General features: G+C 39.0%; 1 pseudogene; it reads left to right on the top strand.

The window, feature by feature from the left end:
* The first annotated feature begins 1,622 nt into the window (after positions 1 to 1,622).
* Positions 1,623 to 25,304, top strand: LOC102740555 (ribosome biogenesis protein NSA2 homolog; annotated as a pseudogene).

A 25,304-nucleotide genomic window follows, 5' to 3' on the forward strand; every position in this document is an offset into this window, starting at 1 on the left:
AAGAGGAAGAAGCAGGCTTTCCGCTGAGCAGGGAGCCCAATGCGGGCCTCAATCCCAGGACCCTGGGATCATGACCTGAGCCAAAGACAGATGCTTAACGACTGAGCCACCCAGGCACCCCCTAAGTGGACTCTTTTGGATTTTCACACCAACTAGTAGTCATTACAAATGCCCCCCTCTGCTTCCCAACAAATCTTTCTCTGCTCTTAAATTCCATGAAACCCTATAGCATTGCCCCATTTCTGTGTTCATCTTTATAGCAAAATTCCTTAGAAAGTTGTTTATTCTTGCTAACTTTACTTCCCCAATAACTATTTTCTCCTCAACTCATCCAAGTCAGGCTTTGCTCCTACCATTTACCGATATTCTGCTTCTCAAGGTCACCATGGACCTCCACTATGCCAAACCCAATGAACAATTCCCAATTCTCAGCAGCATCTGACACAGTTGATGAATCCCTTGTTCTTAAGACACTTTATTTATCTGCTAGATCACTATACTCTCCTGAGTTTTCTTCTACTTGTACTTGTGGCTGTTCTTTTTCAGTTTTTTTTGCTTGATTCTCCTTCTTCCTGACCTCTAAAATTGGACTTCCTCAGGACTGTCATCAGCTCTCTTCTGTTTTCTATCAATATTCTGTTTATAGTTAAGCTCATTGGTCCCAATGTTTTAAACATCTTCTATATGCTGATTCCTCCTAGGGAAATACAAAATGATTGTTGGGCTGTGCTGAGTCCTACTTGAGGTTTTCCATCACAAATTCAGAATGTCCCTGTTAGAGCATTGAATGTTTTTCTTCAGCCATACTGAGAGGCTGAAGAAAGGGTTTAAGAGCCAGGTTTAAACAGAGTTAGAGTTTATCATGTAAAAATTACATGGATGGTGGTAGGCAAAATTTTAAAGATGTCCCTCCAAGATCCCATCCTCTAGTTATTCCATCAGACACTAATCTAGGTCCTACTATAAAGGGACTTTGAAGATGTAAGGTTATTAATCAGCTGACTTTAAGATAAGGAGGTTATCCTGCATTATCCAGGTGGACTCAATGTAATCACATGAACCATTAAAAGCAAAGAGGCAGAAGAAGAGATCAGAGAAATTCAAAGTATGAGAAGTATTCAACAGAACTTGGCTCTGAAATGTAGCGGTCCACATGCAAGGACCAGACAGTGTCCTCTAGGGGCTAAGGGTGGCTCCCAGCCAACAGCCAGCAAAGAAATGGGACCTCAGTCCTGCAACTGCATGGAACTGGGTTTGGCCAACAACGTAAATGAGCTTAGAAGTGGATGATTCCTCAGAGGCTCCAGGTAAGAGCCCACCAGGCTCTGACCTATAGAATTGTGAGATAAACAAATGAGTGTTGTTTCAAACCACTACATTTGTAGTGATTTGTTGTGGCACCAATAAAAACTCATCCATAGGTAGCAAAGTTCAAGTTGTTGAAAAAATATGCAAAGGAGTGGTAATTAGTAATGGACTGTAGAATCCTACCTAGCAAGGTAAGGAAGGAAGAAGTAGGAAGATTGGAATTTTAAGAAAAGTGGATAAAATTCTTGAGGAACTGGAGAATTATTGGACCCAGTGCTAAAGGAAGTAAGCTGAAAAGATATAGGATCCAAAATATGGCTGTAAGAGTGGATGGTAGAGATGGGATAAAAGACAAGATTGTTGGAAGAGGTAAGGAGAATTTATTGTTAGAAGCCAGGATAGTGGATGGATTATCTGTATGTGTGGTAAAACCCGATAACATAGGGACAGGTATAGTAGTAGAGGAAAACCTATTGAATGAGGCAAGTGCTAAAGTCTCATGTGAAGGGTAAGGAAAAAGCAGGGTATTGATGCATGATTGTGTTATGAAGGGATGTAGGCAGTATAGTCTTATGGCATTTGCTTCAGAGAACATTGGATTTGGGGATGGTGAGAGAAGAAATAATTTAGACACAGTAAGAAAGAACAAGAAAGACAATTATCCTACCACAAAGCCCTTTACTACATAGGGTGGTAAAAAAACAAAACAACTATCACAGGAAAGAGCTTTAGGAAACCATTTTCCTTTAGAGAAAGAAGGTGAGAAGATTGCTTAGAAAATAGTGGGGTTTTTTTGTTTGTTTTGTTTTGTTTTTTCTGATGATGACCATGAATTGCAAAGGGAAAAATAGAAGAGTTCGGTGCTTTGCTGGGGCAGGGGTGGTAGTCATGGTAAGAGATGAGAGCTTGAGTTAAATTCAGGGTTATACAGAAACATAGGGGAATAGGAGTTCTTAGTAATGGATATCATATAGGTCTTGGACCTCTTGTGGAGATAAAATGTTTGGCAGTCTTTTTGGAGAAGGAAAGCCATTAATTATTATTATTTTTTTTAAGTAGGTTCCATGTCCAGTGTGGATGGAGCCCAATGGGGGGCTTGAACTCACAATCCTGAGATCAAGACCTGATCTGAGATCAAGAGTCAGACACTTAACCAACTGAGACAGCCAGGTCCCCCAGTAGGCCATTAATTCTGATTTTACCTCCCTTCTTCGGGATTGATTTTTTTTAGGAAATGGGGCTGAGCTGGTAGTAGTACAAGGGTAGAAATTAGTGGTCTTATTAGGTGCATGAGAAGTTTTCTGGACTTCCTTAAATCCTGATGTTTACGTTTAATAAAACTGAGGCAAAGAGAGATTGAATAAATCTCCTTAGCTTCATCAGCAAGCAAGTGGGAAAAGCTGGATACTCGAGCAATTGGACTCCAAAGCAGAGTTCTAACTCTTGTGCTAGAGGCATTCAGGGATGCTTGTTGACTAAACGAATGGATGCAGAGAAACATGTTATTTGGGAAAATGCCTTTCTGGGGGTTAGGATGATGTCAGTTTGCTAAAGACCCAACACAAGTGAGAGGCAGACCTGGGGATATGGGACTTCCAAGACTACATCATCATAATGCCATGTTTTTCTATCTTGTGCTCTCTCTTAGGACATTGTCCTAGAAACCCAGTCACCATGCTATGAGGAAGCCCAATCTGCACAGAGAGAAAAGGAGGCCGCAGGCCCTCAGACTCAGCTATCTATCCTTGGATAAATAGCACCAACTTGCCATCCATGGAAATGAGCCATCTTGGATATGGATCCCTAACCCTAAATTGTGCTCCCCAAATGATGCCATATGGGGCAAACACAAGCCTTTCCTTTTGAGTCTTGCTCAGATTGCATGAGCAAAATAAAGAACTGTTGTTATTTTAAGCCACAAAATTTAGGAGTTTGTAATACAGCAATAAATAACTGGAACATTCATATACCAAGCTACCTGATGTCCCTGAGCCTTTGTTTCCCTAGTTGTAAAGTGAGGATCAGATTATCAGGCCAGAGGATTGTCATACAGATTCACAAAATGGAAATATACATATTGTGGTACAAGTAGTTACTCAAAGTTGCCTTTCTCCTCATCCCTCTGTAGCCTCCCAGATTAGACAAAGCAACCAGAAGTGTTTTATATGTACATAAGTAGGCAAAAATATGAAAGGAATTAGAAAGCCTACTCTATCTGCTGATTCTCATTGCCAGAATAGCTCAACTTTTACTTCATTTGGGTCTCTGCTCAAATGCCATTTTCCTAAAGAGGTTCATCTGGGTTCCCCTCTATAATAAAGCAGCACATACAGACTCTCCATCTTGTCCCTTTCTACACATTAATATTCATTATTCTTCTTCATAGTGCAGATCACCTGAATATTATATATTTGTGTGTCTATTATACTCTCTCACTCCACTGACATGGAAACTCCATGAAAGCAGGAATTTTCGCTTATGCCCCACTCTCTCTGCAGCACCTGGAACAGTGCCTGACCTACAGCAGGAATTCCGTAAATATTTGTTGAGTGGTTCAGTGAATGAATTCTTTCTGGTATAGTCCCTCCTCTTGTTTTAATTTACTTCTTTCAGATGGCATGCAGAAGAACATGTTGAATGGAACATTGGCTTTAAGATTAGAAAGTCAGACAGACTCTAAGAAAGGAAAAGGCAGTCAAATATGCCAATTACTTCAGAAGGGTAATGGCATATTTTGAAATTTGGAGGCTGCTTCATTAAAATTCATTTTGCGCTACATAAAATAAGGAATAGGGAGCCTGACAGAAATGAAACTCAAATAGGCATTCATTTCCTTTATCTTTTTACAAGACAGATCAATTAGTAATTTTATGGTTGAAAAAACTCATTTTTAAATGTTATGTGGGACTTAGTGTAATATCAAATCTGGCCTAATGTCACCTTTATTAAGGAATTGAAAACACTTTTACATCTGTTCATTCCACTAAAAAAAATACTGAGCAGTACATTTTTGCCATCTAAAGTTTATAACGGAGGAGAAAAATGGGCACAGAAATGATCTTGTTGCATAATTAACATCCCAAAAAGTAAAGGCGAATGATCAGCACTGGACTGGAACATTTTGAGCTGCACTTACATTTGTAAACCAAGCTACGGAAACCCTCCCAAACAGGTGTGTTAGAGAGTCCAGATGGCCTCAATGAGAGGCCAGGAAGCCAACACCTTCTGCTGTATTTCTGGCTGCTCTCACAGGCTCAGTGGGTTTGGCTGCATTGGTGCCTTGTGCTGGGGGGCGGCCAAGGGGACACACAGGTGGTGCCGGATGAGAAACAGGGTTTCCAACAAGAGACTGCTGTGCTGCTGGAGAATTGCCTCCCTTTCCACTACCGGGTTATAAAACTAAGATCCAAGTCATTTATGGCTGGTAGAGATCCTAGACACTTTTATTAAGAGCGCATAGGTGTTATTTAATCTCAGTATCCTAACTCAGGCAATTACATTATGCCACCTGAAATTTTCCCTGCGGGTTCAATCAAATCTGGTATTTGCCTTTGCTCTTCAGTCCTGTGTACAGTTGTTGTGCTATTAAGCAGCTGCTGAGCACCACTCTATACAACACAAACAGTGCGTATTCTTTATGAGCTGGATGTTGGGATGAGGATGTGTGATGCTGGCAAGTCTTCATGTGGATCTAGTTCTAGCAGGATGTTTTGCTAATTATAAACAAGAAAACCTTTGGCCCTTTTGATTGCAAACAGAGCCTTGGGAAAGTGATGCTGATTGATTCATTTGGTCCCTTCCAGTGAGAGTAAGGCAGCAAGGGAGTTTTGCAAATCACAAACCTAATGATGGAATCTTTATCTGGTGGAAGGAACCCCATGGAATGATTGCTGTGCAAACAGACCTACTGAGAGGCATAGGCAAAGTACTGTGATGGAGGCCACGCCTTTCTTCTCTCCCTTTAGCTTTTCCGCCAACTTTCCTCCATTTAGCATTCCTGTTCTAGAAGAGGCTTACCCGTGAATGTGGAACCAATTTAGAGGAATGCTGAAAGGCTCCAATTCTCCAAATACCCACCTTCTCATTCTCATACAGGATTCTGTTGGGTTAAGATTTTGCATTTTCAGAAAGGATCATTAAAATCAGTGTGTTAATTTAGAAAACTAATCACAGGTACATGTGTTATTCCGGCAGTTTTTAAAGAGTTCCCTGGACAAATAAAGCAAAGGAGATTCTCACAGAGGACAAACTCCCAGGGTGTGTCCAGGGCTGTGTCTGATTTCAGGATTACTAGAGGTCCACCCTTCTATCACAAGTAGGGAGCTTCAACGGACAAGTGAGGGAAGGAGGCATTGTTGTAGGAATAATATTCAGTGCATTTTAACTTACATAAAGAGAAATAATTTACTAATACTAGTTCCTTGGCAAAGAAAGCAGATAGCCAAAATGTCTGTGTGTAAGTCCTTTTATACATCTCTTTTTGTTAATCTATAGTTGCAGAGAGAAATTTAACTTGCTCAACCAATACACTCTCCTGTATAGAAGTCTGCGTTAGTCCTCAAAGTTTTAAAATAAAATCATTCAAGCATTTCCACCCCCCCCGCCCCAATAGACCACTTTTTATCAATATTAAAATCTGTTGGAGCACTTTGTGTCACTTAGAATTGGGATGGCTTCATACAACAAAAACCTCAAATGTGGCTTAACAGAGTTTTCTTACATGACCAGAACTCTAGGGGTGGGCAGTCCATAACTGGGGCAGTTGTTTTAGGAAGTCATCCAAAGCTAGGCTCCTTCTCCTTCCTGGTCTGCCATTCTTAGCCTATGTCTTTTAACTTCATGATTGTAAAATGACTGCTATACTTCAGACACTGCATCTGTATTCCAGCAAGAGGAAGAGAGAAGAATAAGCAGCAAAAGATTCATACAGGCTGAGTCTGTCCCTTTTGACAGGAAAACAACATTGTTCTCAAAATCTCTACCGGGAGACCGCCCCTCACTGGACACACCCAGGCCACATAATCCTCTAGTTTCGGGGAAGTGTAAGGTGGAAAGTTCTTTTAATTGGCCTAAACTGTTCATCACTGCTATTCTGAATGAAATCAGAGCTGATAAGGAAGTAAGAGTTATAAATTAAAAAATTCATTATTAATAAGAAATTCAAGTTATGAATAAAAAAGAGGAAAATAGATACTGCAGGTTGACAAGCAGTGGGTGCCACAGATGTCCCTAATGAACTTCATAAACTCCATTGGGTATCTTCATTTTCCTTCTTACCATTGACCTTGAGGATGTACAGATGCAAATTGTCTTGAGTATGAACCAACATCTACGGTCCCCAGAAAAATTCCCATCAGCGGTAACTTTACTATGTAAAGGATTTATAGTCTCAGACATACTCCTGACCTTCTTCTGTATGAACCTTAGGCACAGAGTATTGAAACTTAACTTCTGTCCACTGTTGGAGAGGAAAATCTCTTCCTCTATCTCTTACATTCAGTCTTGGGGGTCTGTGAATTTACCAAAAGATAGATCAAGAGGAGAAAAGGCACAGAATTTTTAATAGTTACATGCATAGGAGTTCACAGAAAAGTGACAGTCAAGGGGCACCTGGGTGGCTCAGTCATTTAAGCATCTGACTCTTGATTTTGGCTCAGATCATGATCTCAGTGTTGTGAGATGGAGCCCTGCATTGGGCTTCCCACTCAGTGGGGAGTCTGCTGTAGAATCTCTCTCTCCCTCTGCCCCTCCCAGCAACTCACACACATATTCTCTCTTTAAATAAATAAATAAAATCCTAAAAAAAAAAGAAAGAAAAGTGACAGTCAAAAAAATGGTTAGACTCGGCAGCTTATACACCATTTTAACAAAGGAAGGAAAGTTGGGACTTCAAAGGACAATAAATTATAGGCAAGGGACTAGAAATACACCAGGCAGCTGATGGGAGATAAGAGTTATTTTAGTAAGGTCTGTTTGTACAAACTCACCTTGGTGTTGACTCTCTATCCCAGGTGACAGTCACTCCTCTTCCTGGTAAAATGGGGTCACCTTCACAAAGGGAAATTTATGTTCTGCTTTTAGGCAGATAGCAGGGAGGGCAGAGAACTCTTTCTGCATCTGTTGGTTCTCAATTGCCTTCAACTCAAAGTAATCCTTATGTCAAAATGGCATATTTTGGGGTGGCATATCCCGATCCCCCATCAACACCTATCCGCAGGATCCCTCCTGTATTATCATTTGTCGAGCAAAGAAAAGTTGACAATTTTATAGCAAAATTTTATTTATGTCTATAAGAGTCTGAAGTTGAAAGTCTTTAAGTAGAGGAGTCTTGTATAGGTGTTAAATTAATTATAATAAACCTCACAGTTGGTTGTGGTCCAACAATGTATTGACACTGAAAGCTCGGAACAGCTGTACTAGACAGTAAAGTTCGTCCACTGTTCTTTACCATGGGGTTAACATTTCATCCAGTTGACAGAATGAGACCCAGGACACACAATGTTTATGGTTGAGTACGAGAGGCACAGAGAAGAGAAAATGAAATTCTGACATTGAGGAAGCTGCTAGGATAAGCAGTCACCAGATGGGAGGACAAAGCTCACCGGAAAGTAGAAGGTAACTTTGAAATCCAACTTAACCTTCTCCCTGAAACCAGGAGGCCAAATTTGCTTCTGCGGGCTAGAGCCAGATGCCCTAATTGTTACCCTATTTGCTTTAAACTGAATCCTTTTAGGTAAGCATTTTTATATTTAACTGAGAAGCATTAGATTTATGAATTATGTTTCAGTGGGCTCTTCAGTTATAAAACATTGTCTTTTTTTTTTTTTCTTTTGCCTTGATTTCAAGAGTCAGTAGGTGAAATTATTGACCCAAGATTGGGTCATGTTATGAAATGCAAACTATGGTTGTTAAATTGAATGGAGGGGAGGAATGCACTTGAAAAAATTCAAATTCATTTTCACTTCCCTCTTGTCACTAATGGCCTAGAGAAAGAACTCTTCCAGAAAACACTATGATCAGCATTATGTAAACAGAGCCTTAATCTAGGCTCTCAATGGCCCCTTGGAAGTGTCCTCAGGTCTGACCCATGCCCAGTTTTGGTGGGAAAATGTTTATTCTCTACTATTAGGTGTCTGTTTAAAAGCTAATTCTTCTTCCACTGCTACTGAGGAATAGAAGAGTTTCTGAACAGTCTGTTAAAAGGCAATTTAACTAAAACAAAACACAAGATAACTGTTTCCAGTAAAACTGCAGGAAAAAGTCAAGAAAGCAGAGTGAATTTTCTAATATGGAATCTGGCCAAAACAAAGGCTAACTCATTTCCATTGGGTCTTTAATGGCCACAATTTTAGGGCCACTGCCTCTTCCATTAAAACGTCTCTACTATGGTTTTGAACTGTCCCTCCTCAATGTTGCTGAATCCTAAGGTATTAAATTGGCCATTCTGCTTTCCATGTTTCGTTATATGTGTGGGTTTGTTTTTTTTTTAAGATTTATTTATTTATTTTAGAGTGTGAGAGAGAGCACAAGTGGAGAGAGCGGCAGAGGGAGAGAATCTCGAGCAGACTCCCCTCTGAGCACAGAGCCCAAAACAGGGCTAGATCCCAGGACCCATGAGATCATGACTTGAGTCAAAACCAGGAGTCAGGATGCTTAAACGACTGAGACATCCAGGCATTGTGTGTGTGTGTGTATTTTAAGGTTTTATTTATTTATTTGAGAGAGAGAGAGAGCACATGAGAGGGGGGAAGGTCAGAGGGAGAAGCAGACTCCCCACTGAGCAGGGAGGCCGATGCGGGACTCAATCTGTGGACTCCAGGATCATGACTGGAGCCGAAAGCAGTTGCCCAACCATTAAGTTTATTTATTTTTTTTAAGTAATCTCTACACCCAACGTGGGGTTCAAACTCATGACCCTGAGATCAAGAGTCGCATATTCTTCTGACTGAGCCAGCCAGGTGCCCCCCATGTTTCATTGTTTTATTATTATTATTTATTAACCTCAAAGCTTCCCTTTAAATGTTCACCAGTCCAGCTGACAGACAACAGTCCTGTCTCCATTTTGCTGTTTCTGTTTGCCATAATTTCTCTCATTAGCCTAAAGTACATTTTAATTGAATGAAACCATCAATTTGTATTCAAGTTAGATAAAAACTCATAGCCTTCCCTTATTGTGGTTCACCTTATTAAATGGCCTGTACAAGATATGCTGACCTTGAGTTTGAAACTCTAAGTTCAGAGATTTGCAAATTTCTGGGGATCTTGAGGATAGGGTCACAGGACAGAGGGCATCAAGAACTTCTCAATTTTAATAATAATAACAGTAAGATCCTACCTCAGCTGGGCCACATTAACCTGGAAATGGAATGAAATGGAAAACCAGATTGTTTTATAATTGACAGCTTTGTCTCTCAGCAGATGGCTGTAATCTCCTGCATGTGCCAAACACAGACTCAAGGATTTTTGAGTTTGTAGTGAAAACAGAAAGGACAAATATTTATCATAATTACAACATTTTGTGCATTGGATATAGTTTCACAGCCTTTTAATCCTCCTTGATTAGAAAATACAGAGTGATTTTTTTTCCTTGCCATTTGAAGAAGTTTGTTTACCAACACTTTGAGAAACATTTCAAGTTTTAATAAATATAAAGCTAGGTCATACAGAAATAGAAAACATATCTCTTTTTAGTTTACTTCCTAGTGAATCTATATGTCCCATTCAGGGAGTTTGAATCAGCACTATAGCCCCCAGTCAGCAACTACAGCACTCAAATTCAAGAAGCATTGTCATCAACTCTAGATTTATCTGAGGAAATGATCCAGTTTTTAATATTTTTTCTTTCCACTCATTACTGTTGGTTAGTTCTTGTCAAGAAGGTCAGTTGGGGATCTCTGGAGTGATTTACATAATTAGGTTCTCTGTGTAGTTTATGGAAATTACTTTTGGGGCAACTTGACCCGCACCTGATTAATCCCATCAGATTATGTCCACCTCCATTGTTAATAAATCATTAGTCAGCATCTGTATTATGATCATCCTGAAAAGTACTGAGCTATTTCCAGAGAACTGCAAATTGTAACTCAAATGTAAAGTCCTTGGACTGAAGTCAAGGTTTCCCTTCAGTTTTGGAGTAATGGGTGAAAATAATCAGAAACTGCACCAGCAAATGTGAGTTCAAGACACACCTCCTTCACTTTAAGTTTTGGTGCCTTGGGCAAGGCAATTAGCATTTCTTAGACTATTTCCTGACTTGGAAAATGCTAAGCACTTCAGATTGTTACTTTGAAGGGCACCTGGGAGGCTCAGTCAGTTGGGCATCAATTCTTGGTTTCGGCTCAGGTCATGATCTCAGGGTTGTGAGATTGAGCCCCAAGTATACATCCAGGCTCAGTGTGGAGTCTGCTTGGAATTCTCCCTCTCCCTCTCCCTCCCCATCCCCTTTCTAAAATAAAAAAATAAATAAAATCTTAAAAAAAACAAACAGATTGTTACTTTGACAAATATGTCCAAGTATTATACACATGGCTACCCAGATTCTTACTTGTAGCCTTTGATTATCACATTGGTGATATTTTGCGTAGTACTATTGCCAGATCACACCATGGACTATTAGTGTTCCCCTCACTACTTAAAATAGAGTCATTAATGTCTTTAAATCTAATCAGATTAAAAAGCCAATTCTAGAAGCCCTAGAACCAACGCAGAAAATTCATCCTTAAGATTCTGTTCTTCCAGAACGACTCTCAGTACCAAAATTTGCATTAGTCAGGGTTCTCCAGAGAAACAGAACCAACAGAGAGAGAGAGGCAGATAGAAAGACAAAGAGAGACAGAGACAGAGAAAGAGAGATAGAGACAGTGAGAGAGGAGGTAGAGAGAGGAGGGAGAGGGAAAGAAAGGGAGGGAGATTTATTTATTTATTTTTATTTTTATTTTTTTTTAAAGATTTTATTTATTTATTTGAGAGAGAGAGAATGAGAGACAGAGAGCATGAGAGGGAAGAGGGTCAGAGGGAGAAGCAGACTCCCCGCCGAGCAGGGAGCCCGATGCGGGACTCGATCCAGGGACTCCAGGATCATGACCTGAGCCGAAGGCAGTCGCTTAACCAACTGAGCCACCCAGGCGCCCGAGGGAGATTTATTATAAAGTATTGGTTCACACTGTTATGGAGGCTAGCATGTCAAAAATCTGCAGGGTGGGCTGGCAGGCTGGAGACCCAGGAGAGCCAATGTTCCAGTTGAGTCCAAAGGCAGTCTGCTTTAGAACCAGGAAAAACTGATGTTGCAGATACAGTTTGAAGGCAGTCTGCTGGAGAATTCTCCCTTGCTCAGGGGAGACCAGTCTTTTTATTCTATTCAGGCCTTCAACTGACTGGATGAGGCTCATCTGCTTTACTCAAAGTCTACTAATTTAAATGTTAACCCCATCCAAAACACCTTCATGGAAACACCCAGAACAAGTTTGACCAAATGGCACCCCATGGCCCAGGCAAGTTGACACATAAAATTAATCACCATACTCAGTAAAAGTCACCCCACAATAGATTTTCCCTGCTTTCCACTTCTGCATTCATATTACCACTAGAGTGAACCTAAGTGCAAAGCAGATCACATCCTTTCCTGCTTAAAACTATTCAATTATTCTACCTTTCCCAAAGGACAAAGGCCATAGGCCTTAAAACCAACTGTAAGCCTCCTCCATTTCTCACCTGACTTCAATCTCTCTTTCCAAGTGTACTTCCTACACCTCAGAACTATTCCCATCCCACCACATGAGCTCCTTCTATTCTAGCCTACAGAATTATTTACATTTCTAACAACACACCAAATTTTCATGCCTCCATCTTTATCCATATTCTTCACTCTGCCTTCATCCCTCCCCAATATACCCCTCCCCAAATATATTTGCCTATAAAACATGTATTCAAAATCCAAGAACCATCTTAAACATTTCCTCCTCAGAGATCCCTTTATTGACTTCCAATCAAAGTTATTTCCTTCTTGATCTTACCGCTGTAGCATCATTCTGAAATACCCTCATTCTCTCTTTGTGTCTGGCTATAAGCTCTGTTAAGTCCAGGAACTATCTTCTTTTGTTCCTTGGTGTCCCTTGTGGTGTCTGATTCCCTTTAGGAACTCAAAAATTGTTTGTAGAATGAATGAAAGAGGAGGGATTAGATGAATAAATTGGGGCCTACTTTGGTAATCAGTGGGGGAATCACTAAAGGTTTTTAATTTAAAACCGCTTCTTGAAAGAAGTAAGAAGGAGTTGTATTTTAAGATCAATCTGTCATTGATGGAAAGAAAGGCTGAGGGCAAGATGGAAGAAAGAAAAAAGAAAGCAAGAAGGCTATGTAGGTGATAGTAGTAATCCAAGGATAAGGTAGGAAGGAGTTAAACCAGACAAATGGAGTAGAAATAAGAGATGCTCCTATTTATGAGTATTTCCTCCTTCTTTAGAGCATGTGGTAGAATTGCATTTTCTTTGACCCCTTTGAAATTAGGTATGGCTACACGATTTTCTTTGGCCACTGAGATGTGATTGGAAGTGATATGTGCCACGTCTAAACAGAAGCTCAAGGAGCCAGTACATGATCTGCCACATTCTGATTTTAGACTCAGTGATCATGACCATGTGTCAAGATATAACCTCTGTGAGTCTGGCTCTCTGAAAGACAATATTGAGCGGAATTCCTCTGCCAACCTGTATTGGACATGTACTGTGAGTCACTTTTGTTGTGTCAAATAAATGAGATTTTGGAACTGGTTGTTACTACAGCAAAACCTAGCTTATCCTGATTTATCAGGATTTGGAAACTGATAGGAGAGGGCGTGAGTAGCACAAAACACTAACATTTAGCATGAGGGAATATAAAACTTTCGGCTTGAATGACTGAGTCTGCCACATGTTGTCATGAAATGCACTTCGCAACTGCAGCGCTCCTGTTCACATCTTAATCTATCTGAATTGTGGCCCTTAGAGTTATGTCATGCATAACCTGCATGGATGTACACAGCAGTCCTGGGAATGTTTCATTCAGAAAAAAATATATATTATTTATTGTCCACTGACTCCTACATGACATTCTGAGTGCTGCAAATACAAAGGCAAAATAGAGTTTATCACTCTGGGTGATGTGGTCAGAGGCCAGCATGATGTGGCAGATGCTCTGATAGATCGACTGCACAGAGGAAGAGGCGACCAGCTCTGTGAGTTGTAGTTGAGCTGCAGTTTGAAGGCTGATTTGGAATTGTTCATGCAGAGAAGGAAAGTGGGTCATTTAAGTGCAAGAAACAGGTGAACGTCCATGACACATTGGAGAAACTGCAACAGGTCTTTGTAACTATGGTTTAGGTATACATTTTGGAGATGAGTAGAAATGGTAGGGAAAAGATTAGAAAGTGAAGTTGGGGTCATTTTGAAAGATTTTGTATTTTGCTGATGATTTAGTCTTCATTTCTGGAATAAGAGACCCCCTATCTTTTTAATCATTTGAGTGTTGTATTTAAGTCTTATGTTTTAAAAACACATTAGTAGGAGATTTCTATCATATCATTGATAGAAACAAGGATATTAGATCTAAAAGAGGAAGCTGATACACTCTGCTTGGTTTCTTTTAATTAGCTTTCTGATTTGAAAGATCATTATTATTCGCAAAAAAAAACAAAAACAAAACTTGAGAGTTAAATTTTGTTAATACTTATCACAAAGGATGGATCCAACTCCATCATTGGTGCTACTTTGAAATTTTACTGATTTGAATGTAGCTTGAAATACATGGGCCAATCATTTAGAATCTGGAAATATTTTGTCATGCAAAGATTGCCTCTCCTAAGGGGATTTGATATGTAATCATACAGGACCATAAACAATACCACCCAGAGCTAGAGAACTTTTCGAGAACTTATAAAGGGCAGAGGTCACCCAATTATAACCTGAATTTATAATTCCCCTAGAGAGCAAAGTCCAATTAGATCAGCTTTGTGTCTGATCTTCTTTGTTTTTTGGCTTTTAAAGTCTTCCCCATACTGACATTTACCATGATAGATTGCCACCTGTATCATGGGCAATGATTTCTGGTTAATGTTTGTCAGTTCAGGCATTACTATAAAATGCTAGAGTCTAGATCTGCTGTATCATCATAATTTGAAATAAGACCTTTAGGCATTCTTCCTACCATGAAATTACTGCTTTCAGCCCCGTGTAGCCCCTTAGTTAACCTATTTGTAGGGTTTTCAGATATAGCATTCAATGTTAACAGTTTTAACTGTCTTCTGCTTTTTCACTGAATAAACTAAAAATTGGGCAATAAGGAATATCCTAGTGATGTTGCAAATGACCCATCGTGGTAACACAATGGGTCCCTGGAACTCTTCATTTGACTATGAAAAAGCATTGAACTTTAAGGCTTTTATACATTGGTGAGGAATTCATGAAAAAGCAGCCTTCAGAATGAAGAGAAAATCAGGGAGTTATAAATGGCCTGGTGAGACATAGATGTCAAAGTAGCTGCCAGATGTTGGCACATCCAAAGTCAAAGGAGAACTTGATTTGAATTTTGATTCATTTGAGGAGAAGGCAAGATAATTATTGCCTACCCAAGGATTATTGTTGCGGGGACCCTGCAGAGCATTCCCCTAAATTTAGAAATATTTGTGCTAGGGAATCTAGTGCCTGGCACAGAGTAATCACTCCATTAATACTAGCTATTAATATCACTGTTCCACTGAACTGAGAAATAAATTGAAAATTTCAAGTTGAACTTAAAATCAAGTATTCCTTTGGCTTTTATACTAATTAACACATAGCCTATGATTCAAGCTATATACATTTTTAATCCTTCTGCCAAATTCACAATGTGATGAGGTCCCTGTCCCTTGATAATGCTACAGATGGCAAGACAGCACTGCTGATGTCTGATAATACGTGCTCCCTACCATGTTCAATAGAGATATTTTGAAAAATGTGATTTAACTAAAGGAATCGGTGGAACTGAAAGAACCAACCTTCTCATAATGACATTGACCATTTTGCAGCCTTTAGGAATAACTATAGTTACAGCTTTAGGAAAATGCAACATATTCCAGACATTTCACTAGGTCTCATATTTACAACCATTATCTCATTTGATTTTCTCAGCAGTCTTAGGAGGTAGATATTCTTACTTCTCTTCACATATGAGGAAACTGAGATTCAGGCCCTGGCCCTCATCACACAGTCAGTAATTGGTAGGCTGTGATTTGAAACCAGACTGATGGAATCCAAAGTCTGTGTTTTTAATCACTACCATTCACGGCTCTTCCACTAGTGCAAGTTCAGTGTGAGCTTTATTCCTCTCTTTGCATTATTTTATGCATCAAGAGGCTTCACAAATGTGATTCCTTAGGCTGTCTAAATGATTGAGTGAACCTCAATGCAAGGATTGTTAGGTTTCTCTGAAACACCCTTTCTTTGATAAATCTCTCAAAGGGAATAGTCCAGGGATAATAAATCGAGGCATCTTGGGGACTCATGGGAATTTACCTCTGTGATTGATGGAATGAGCGGGCTGTCACCTGCATACGTAGTAAATAAAGCCATGGAAATGCATGAGATTGCCACCTGAAAATTGACATTGGTTTGTTCATTTTCTTACAGGAAGAATACAATTGAAATGAAGGGAGCTGAGGGGAACCATAAGAGTGATTGATAGAAAGATACAGAGTTTAGATTAGGAAGCTGGAAAAGAAAATAGAAGGCTTTATTATTATTATATTACTATGTCTTCAAAGTATGCCAGCACCCTTTCCTCAGAGCAATCACAAAGTATACAGCATGCTACTAGGCACCATGGAAGAGAGAGACAGAGAGACTGAGGAAGAGGGAAGGTGGGAGATGTGCTCTCTGCCCTTAAGGAACAAATGTTTTAATTAATATATTAAAAATTAATTTATACTGGGTTGAAGGGCATGCACATGAACAGTACGAGCACATGTTCATCACCCAAGGCCACCTTTACTGATCATTTCATATAATTTGTCTCTAAGCAAATGGACTTTCTAAAAAAGAAAATTCAAGCTCTCTTGACCAGCAAAGGTTAAGCAGGATGTGAAATGCAATGTGTCAAAGGTATGCAGACAAAGCATTTTTTAAATAGACAAAGGAAAGAAAACCAAGGCAAAAGCCTGTCTTTTATGATATGGCAAAGGAAGGCAGATAATTAGTGACCCAAGTGTCAGAGAACCTTGGTGCCTTCATTTACCTCAAATTTTAGTAAGGGAATTATTTTAAAGAACTGATTACAAAAAAGACTCACCCAAGGTTATTTAAATATGGATTTTTCAGCCTTATATTTTATACTTCAAAAGTGTATTTACTTTTAATTTGTATGCAATATAAAGTGCAGACATTTTTGTGGGTCTGAAATAATCATCAAGGTACCTTCCAAGGGTACTTGGCCAACTCTTTAGAAATCGTTAGGTATCAACTTCCAAACCACAGTCACATGGAAATGATAATGGAATAAAGTAAGCATTATGTTAAGAGGAAATAACAGGAGGTGAAAGAATCAAAAAGAGAAGAAAAATATTCTCCTTTAAATGCAAGGAAACAGGAGGATAACATCTTCTAACAGACCATGAATTTGGGCTTCCATGGAAAATTGTGAATATTTCCCTTTGAGACATTTCAAACTAGGGTGAATCATGTTTCTAGTAAAGTCTTTCTAATTAATTCTTCTGTATCTGTCTGTAGGATGTGGGATTAGCTGTGCCTCTGACTCCCATGCCCTTTCCAGGATTTAATTCCAGCTGGAAAACTTTAGTGTGAAATCACACTTCCATCCTTTAAGGTCATAGCTGTTAAGAACTTGCTCATGAGTGTAGGCTATTGGTTCCTCTGAAGAAACAGTTCCCAGAGAGTGACGTGGCTCAAGGACAACAGTGCACATGGTAGGCATTAAACAAATGCATGTTGAGTGGTTTTGAATTGATAGACCCTACCACCATTGGAGAACATCTCTCTCCTGTTGACCTCCCTAGTATAAAATCTATCTCCCTTTCATTGTCCTCATGACAAAGGATAGATTCAGAATCCAGGTTTAGAATTCTGTCCGTGGTCAAGCCCTTTGCCATTTAGACTAGTCACCACTCACTGCTCACTTGGGTTTTGGAGGCAAATAATGACTGCCACTCAGGTTTAATGATAGTTTCACTTTGAAGTGTTCAGAAGAAAAAGACACCTCAGCACAAAATAATGTTCTCTCTGGATTACTATGATCATCTGAGACTAGAAGATGAAAAGGAAGACTGTTTGGTACTATAAGCTATTTAGTACCCATCAATACACAGCTCATCCTTTTTGGACAAAGGATATCACAGAGATCAGGCCGAATTAGAAGGTGAGGAAGCTGTTGTGGGCAAACAGAGGTGGTATTTTATTGCATAGACCTCTGCCCAGAGGGAGCTTCAAAAATTCCTCATACTCTGGGCCAGATGAAGGCTTTAAATCTCACCAAGAGCATTGTACATCTGGACTGGTATCTTCCAGACTATGCATTAATCCTGGAAGTCTGGATACGCATATTGTTTTCCCATAGCTGAGATTTTAAAATACCCCATAGTGTCTCTCTTTTTACTTTTTGGATTAGTGTCATTTAAATGTCTTGGTTTAAAGGTGTCAGTGAAAAAGCTAACAGAACTTCATTTGAAAAAGAAGGGTGCTAAGAGACATGATAAATTAAAATCAACCTCAATCCAGTTAATACTGAGGCTTTTTTCAATAAGAGAATGATTTAAACTGAAATGAGCAGAACTCTTGATTAACCAGAGATTCAGTCATAATTTCTTGAAAGCTTAAAATGAGGACAAAAATCATATTTTTAGGCAATTTAGAAGTTAAATACACATATAAAAGCACACATATAAAATTCATTCCTTGGTAACTTAAAAGCCTCAGCATACCAGTGAGAATAACTGATTTATTAAAATTCAAGGGAAAAAATCAGAAGTTAAAGTTCACCCGATCAACATAACCGGTGGTCATTTTTACAACAGTTTAGACCCCTGAAGGGAAAAAAATGTCTTTAAAGTTTGATTATCTGTTTTTGTTTGATTGTTTTGATTTTTGCTTTTCATTTTTCTTTCATTTGCTTTTTGCTTCATGGTTCCTTCAAACCAAACATTTTTATCTTCTATTACAGTAAGATTTAAAAAAACATCCAAAGACTTAAACAATCTTAAGACAGCTCTGAAGTGGCAGAGAATGAGTCTAAGACTGTCTGACACCAATAATTTTGCTATTTCCACTACGCATGGTGACTATGATTTCTTCATTTGTAAAATAAGGGTAATGTCTACTTCACAAGGTTTAAGAAGATAACATACATTTAACATGTAGAGCATGTCTGACATCTGGTAGGTATCCACAAAAAAAGTGTGATGGTGGTTATTGCTATTATAAGAAAATGGGCCGGGCGCCTGGGTAGCTCAGATGGTTAAGCGTCTGCCTTCGGCTCAGGTCATGATCTCAGGGTCCTGGGATCGAGTCCCGCATCAGGCTCCCTGCTCCTTGGGAGCCTGCTTCTCCCTCTGCCTCTCTCTCTCTCTCATGAATAAATAAATAAAATCTTTAAAAAAAAAAAAAAAAAGAAAATGGGCCGGAAGGACAGGTCCCCTGAATGGTCTGAGAATAATATCCTAAGTTTTTTAAAATAAAAATAACTGTGACTGTGGAGTACAAACTAATTATCTCCAAAATCTGCATGCACTTATTTCTTGCAAGAACAGATATTTTTTCCAACAGATTTGGTCACACACCATAGATCACAGTTAAGTGTTGACTGGGTGGAGGATATTTTGCAGTAGTCCATAAAGAGGAAGAAAAAAATTATGGCCACTTCAAAAATTCTATCACAATGACTAGAAGGCACTAGATTAATTGCTTAATAACTACCTCTTGAAAATTCTTCTCATGGGCTAGAATATGAAGCTCAACCCAGAATCAGAGGAACCTAGTTTAAACCAAAATAAACACAAAAACACATTTTATACAAGCATGCTTGTATTTTAGCTTATAATAAATGAAGATGTTCTAACTATGTTTACTATGTTCAGAGGTCTCTTATATACACAGTTTTGTCACAATGGCAGGAAAAAGGTTGGAAACTGCCAAAAAAGAAGTCTGCTTAAGGTAAGAAGCTTATGATAGCCCACTAAAAGGGCAGAAAAAGCAGGTTTAACATCCTGTATGGGTGGGCTCTGTCCCACCCGCTCAACTCTACAATCATCTGAAGGAAAAATCCTGAAGTGGACTACAGAGAAAATTATCAATAACCTCAGGGTCAAAGGTTTTTCCTATTTGCATGCAATTTCTCTCAGAGGATATACTTCTCTGGTCTTTGTTTCATTTTATAAAATACACATGTATACATACATACACACCCAGACTGATAAACAAAGTAGCTGTAGCAGTAAAAATGTCTGGCTTTCAAGACAGGATGGGTAGAGTGTATCAATGTCCCATTTTATTTTTATTTATTTATTTTTTAAAGATTCTGTTTATTTATTTGACAGAAAGAGACACAGCAAGAGAGAGAACACAAGCAGGAGGAGTGGGAGAGGGAAAAGCAGGCTTCCCGCGGAGCGCGGAGCCCGATGCGGGGCTTGATCCCAGGATCCTGGGATCATGACCTGAGCCGAAGGCAGACGCTTAATGACTGAGCCACCCAGGCACCACCTCAATGTCCCATTTTAAATAGGAGGGGGAGATGAACTATGACAGACTATGGACTCTGAGAAACAAACTGAGGGTTCTAGAGGGGAGGGGGGTGGGGGATGGGTTAGCCTGGTGATGGGTATTAAAGAGGGCACGTTCTGAATGGAGCACTGGGTGTTATACACAAACAATGAATCATGGAACACTACATCAAAAACTAATGATATAATGTATGGTGATTAACATAACATAATAAAAAAATCACTTTTAGCAATTCTAATTTATGAGTGTGACTTAAAAGTAATACTAGACTATTTAATACACTTGGAAATTATTACTTGATTCTAACACCTCTGTAACATATTCATCTTCAAATCCGCAGCAGCATCCCATTACCTACACCCCACCTAGGAAAATAAGGGACCAATATGAGTAGAAAATTTTCCATCTGAGGAAACTGAAAAAGGAATGCTTCTTAGCTGCTTTAGATCAAATCCCAGCAATGGAATAGAATCTAGTTTCTCACGTCTTTTCCCCGCCTTATTCACACAGCAGTATTGGGTAATTAAAGGAAAAACAGATATGGAAAATTCCTCTGAGAACATTAATTCTCTGTGAAATTTCATTATTTTATCCATAAATGGTATGGTGTAGGTTATAAAGTAGTCAGATAGCAATTGTGTTAGAACACGCCACAGTGTAAATTTTTTTAAAACACTAAATTTCATCATCAAAACAGAATTGGAGATACCATAAATGAATGTGGGCTTTAATCTTTGATTGAATATAAGACTAACACTCAACTGTGTGACTATTTTGCACATCATCAGAAAGAGAAAATTTCCCATTAGCTGTTGCATCAAGTTTTTAGATCAGGAAGAGTCTTGCTCAGTAAAACTAAAAACAAAACCAGGTCTTAGCCAATTTGATTTCTCTTTGCAGAGTTGACCTAATAGGGTGGCTTGGGTAAAACCTTTACTGGTTGGTTTTGCTTTTTTGGTGGTTTTTTGGATTTTGTGTGTTTGTTATTTTATGAGCTAAAGGAGAAGGAATCATTAATAGATGAGCCTAAGGCATTCTGAAATATACTTGCTAAATAATAAACTTATCAATTTCTTCCAAATGAATAAATTATTAATTCTCATCCAACTTGACCAAACCTAACAGTCAGAGAATGCAGGCGCTAAGGAAGAGAAATGAATCTCAGCAGAGTGTATAGTAAGCAATGGGAGGGTCAAGGCTGACATTAGATAGGAATCTTAGAGACAATGCCTTAAAACACAGGAAGGGCAATGTTCAATTAAACATTAGGAGAATCTATTGCAATTTTAAACACTTTCAGCTACACAGCAGAGAAAATGCCGAAGGGCAGGAAAAGGTGCCCACCTGAAACTTTTGAGATCCATCAATATTGATTCACATCTCTAGTAAAAGTATTAATTCTACACTAGAACTAACATTGGTGATGGAGAGATGTGAATGTGTCCAGCCCTTTTCAAATGTGATGTTTTAAGCATATATCCTCACATATTTATTTATTTCAGTAACTCAGGGCAAGTTTTCCATTTTTCTAAGGGTGAAGGTGGTTTTTCCATGATTCCCTCAAATTCTCTATGTGTCAAGAACTTGAATAGAGCGCAGGAGAGAAGTCCTGTCACTGATCCATACTGATGAAGCCTCATCTGGAAGATACTATGAAGGAAGGCTAGGGACTGGAATCATCTGAAGGCTGTTCACTTTCATGCCTGGTGATTGATAATGGCTCTCAGCTGGGACTTGATCTAGGACTGTCAACCGGATCATCTACAGGTGGCCTCCTCATGGAGCCTGGGATTCCTCAAAATTTGGTGGCTGGGATCCAAAAGTGAGTGTCCTAGAGAAAGAGCCAGATGGAAGCTATATCACCATTTGTGTCCTAGCCTCAAAAGTCACACTGTGTCTTCCTTTGCATTCTATTTATTGGGCAGTCATAAAGTCACCTACATTCAAGGGGTGAAAATTAGACTCCACCTTCTGATGGGAGAAATGTCAAGGTTCTACAGTTGTAGAACTGGAAACACAAAAACATGGACAGTTTTTGAAACACGGTCTGCCACAGTGATTATTTCTTTTTCTTTTTCCTTCTCTTTTCTTTCTTTTGTGTGTGTGTGTGTGCGTGTGTGTGTGTGTGTGTGTGTCCTGTCTGTGCTTTCTTATAGTTTCTAGAAAAAAATAAGTCATGCATGGAGAGCACATTTCCAGTAAATTCTAGTGTTATTTTGGTCATCTGCTATGAATCAGCTCATTTCAGATTAATAACTTTTGTACCTGGGGTTATTCTGGTAGGTCTACCAGATATTTGTTCCGACACAGACATTTTGGAGTTTATACTTGAGGATAAAAACAAACAAACAAACTTGAAAGTGTTAGTTGTTGGAAAGAAGTCCAGAATAGGTAAGAAGATGTTTAAAAGTGCAATGAAGACAGATGTTGGATTTGAGTCTATTGAGAAAAAGGATTTAGGATGTGAAGGAAAGATCTCTTTGCTGAAAAGGATTGTTTCTTGGTGTGTGTAAAGCTTCTGATAATTTTTAGAAATTAGTTGTTTGACTTCAGGACATGTTATTTTTCTGCATATTGTTAAGTCAACATTTTAATTAAAAATGTTTTCATTTATTTATCAATAGATATTGTAGGCTCCTTTTAACGTTCTGGAAATGCAAGAGTGATGCTTTCTTTTTTTTTTTTATTCTTATGTTAACCCCCATACGTTACATCATTAGTTTTAGATGAAGTGTTCCATGATTCATTGTTTGTGCATAACACCCAGTGCTCCATGCAGAATGTGCCCTCCTCAGTACCCACCACCAGGCTAACCCACCCTCCCACCCCCCTCCCCTCTAGAACCCTGTTTGTTTTTCAGAGTCCATAGTCTCTCATGGTTCGTCTACCCCTCCAATTTCCCCCGCTTTGATGCTTTCTTTTTGCATCATGCTTCTCCATGTTTTTGAATACCCTCTTCTGTCCTAGTGCTATTGCTGTAAGTGAGAATACTTATGGATGATGAGCCTGTCGTTCAACTCCCTGGACTGAAAAAGCCAGAACCTTGAGCTAATGCAAATGGAGATTAACAAAAACATGGAGAAGAAAGAATGATCTCTTTCTTTGAAAACCACATTCCATGAATATTACTTATTGACTTTATAAATCTACATTGAAAATTCTATTCTATAGAAATAATTTCAAAAGTACATGGCATACTTATTGCAATATTGTTTGTAACAGTAAAAACTGAAAAAGAACTAAAATGGTCATCTACAGGGGAATGTCTACGTAGCATATTCATATCTAGAACAGTATTGCAACCTTAAAATAACATATATCTACTTTCGTGGAAATGTGTTTAATTGGTACATTAAAAAATTTCCAAAATATAAATAGCAGAATCTCATTTTTATAAAAAAAGATATAGAATTTCATTCAAGAGGACAGACTTAGCACCACTTTAGCTACTCTATATCATAAAAAAATCTCTAGAAATGATCATATATTTTCTTTTTAAAATTCACATCTGGTATGTAAATCAAGAAGGAGAATTCTCAATGGATTATAACATATAAAAAATTCTTGAAAGGTGGGAAATGAGAAGAATGAAAGTTCCCAAGACATAGAACACATTTTTCTTCTAGAAAAGTTGGGAGTTGTATCAAGGGAGCTTCATACCCAAGTGTAGTGGATCCTGAGTTCAAGAGTGGTCCTAAGAGTAACCAACTGGTAATCAGAAGAGGGAATCAAGCAGGACAGATTCTGAATAACCCACCTTCTCAGGCCAGAGAGCAACCACAGGGTTTTCAGGCTCAGGTGGGATGGGGATGGGAGGGTGTCAGGCTGTGACAACTTGAGGTCAAGGAAATAGGGTAACACTAAAGGCTACATATTGCACCAGTAGAATATCCCAAGCCTCTCTACTCTGAGTGAAACCTGCTCAGTCACAGGCCACAGCAGTTCATCTCACCTCTCCTCATAAGTGGACAATCATTCAGTCAACCCAGCAAGGTGTTTCAGCTGTAGAGATGAGAGGACACCAATAGTCACCAAACACATCGTGCTTTTTTTCTGGAACTGGTCCTTTTAGAAGTGTCCCTTTCTTGTTGTGAGTGGTATGGAGTCAGCTCATATGTCTCTGAGACCCAAAAATCGAGAGATTCTTTGTGCCTGGCTGCTGTACCCAGTGGCTTGGTGGTCATCACCATGCCATAAAAAAATGTATTGAGAGCTACACCTACACCATAAGCGCTATGGATACTCATTTGCATTACCAAGAGAAAAAGAGAAAGAAGGAAGGTCAAGAGGCTCACAAATGTTCAAAGGCAAGAAGATGATTGGTCTGAATGGTAAGCTTTACCACAAACAGTGCCATGTTGAGAAAATACAAATGAAAAAGACTATTAAGATGCATGAAAAGAGAAACACCAAACAAAAGAATGATAAAAAGACTCCACAAGGAGCAGTACCTGCATATCCACTGGACAAAGAGGGACAGTCATGAGCTAAGGTACTTTCCAAAATGATTAAACAGGGGTGCCTTGGTGGCTCAGTTGGTTAAGTGTCTGCCTTCGGCTCAGGTTATGGTCCCAGTCCCACATCAGGCTCCTTGCTCAGGAGGGAGTCTGCTTTTCCCTCTGCACCCCTCCCCCCAACTCATGTGTGTGTGCTCTCTCTCTCACTGTCTCTCAAAATAAATAAATAAAATCTTTAAAAATGATTAAACAAAAACAAAAAATGAAAGCAGAAAATTTCTGCCCAAAGTTCCTGCCTGGGAAGAAATAGAAGTATTAAGTTATTCGAACAGGAAAGAAAGAGAAGAAAATATGGAAGAGGATGGTTCTTAAAGTCTGCTGTGTTGGAGATGGCTTTACTCAAAAACCACCTAAATATTAAAGATTCATTAAGTCAATGGGCTTATGTTTCAAGATCAGGTGCATTCAGAGTGGTAGGGCTGTAGACATCTGTGGCTGGGCTTATGTTACAAAAAGGCCATGTAACTCATCCTGAACTGAATGGCACCTTTTGCCTACTAATACTTGGTATAAAGAAGAGTCTCCTATCCCCACTATACCCAACTTTGAATGTCATTACCAAAGGAACTGTCATTGAGGTGAACATCAGCAAGTTGGGCCTTGTGACATAATGACACAGGAGGCAAAGTATTTGGGGAAGATATGCCCACAGGTTACCAGCAATTCTGAAAATGATAGATGCATAAATGTGGTCCTATGTTTTGACATCAATTTCATACAAGTAACTCCTTATAATTATTGA

This window comes from Leptonychotes weddellii, chromosome 9, assembly GCF_054177405.1.
Source record: "Leptonychotes weddellii isolate Sample4059 chromosome 9, ASM5417740v2, whole genome shotgun sequence".
Classification (NCBI taxonomy): domain Eukaryota; kingdom Metazoa; phylum Chordata; class Mammalia; order Carnivora; family Phocidae; genus Leptonychotes; species Leptonychotes weddellii.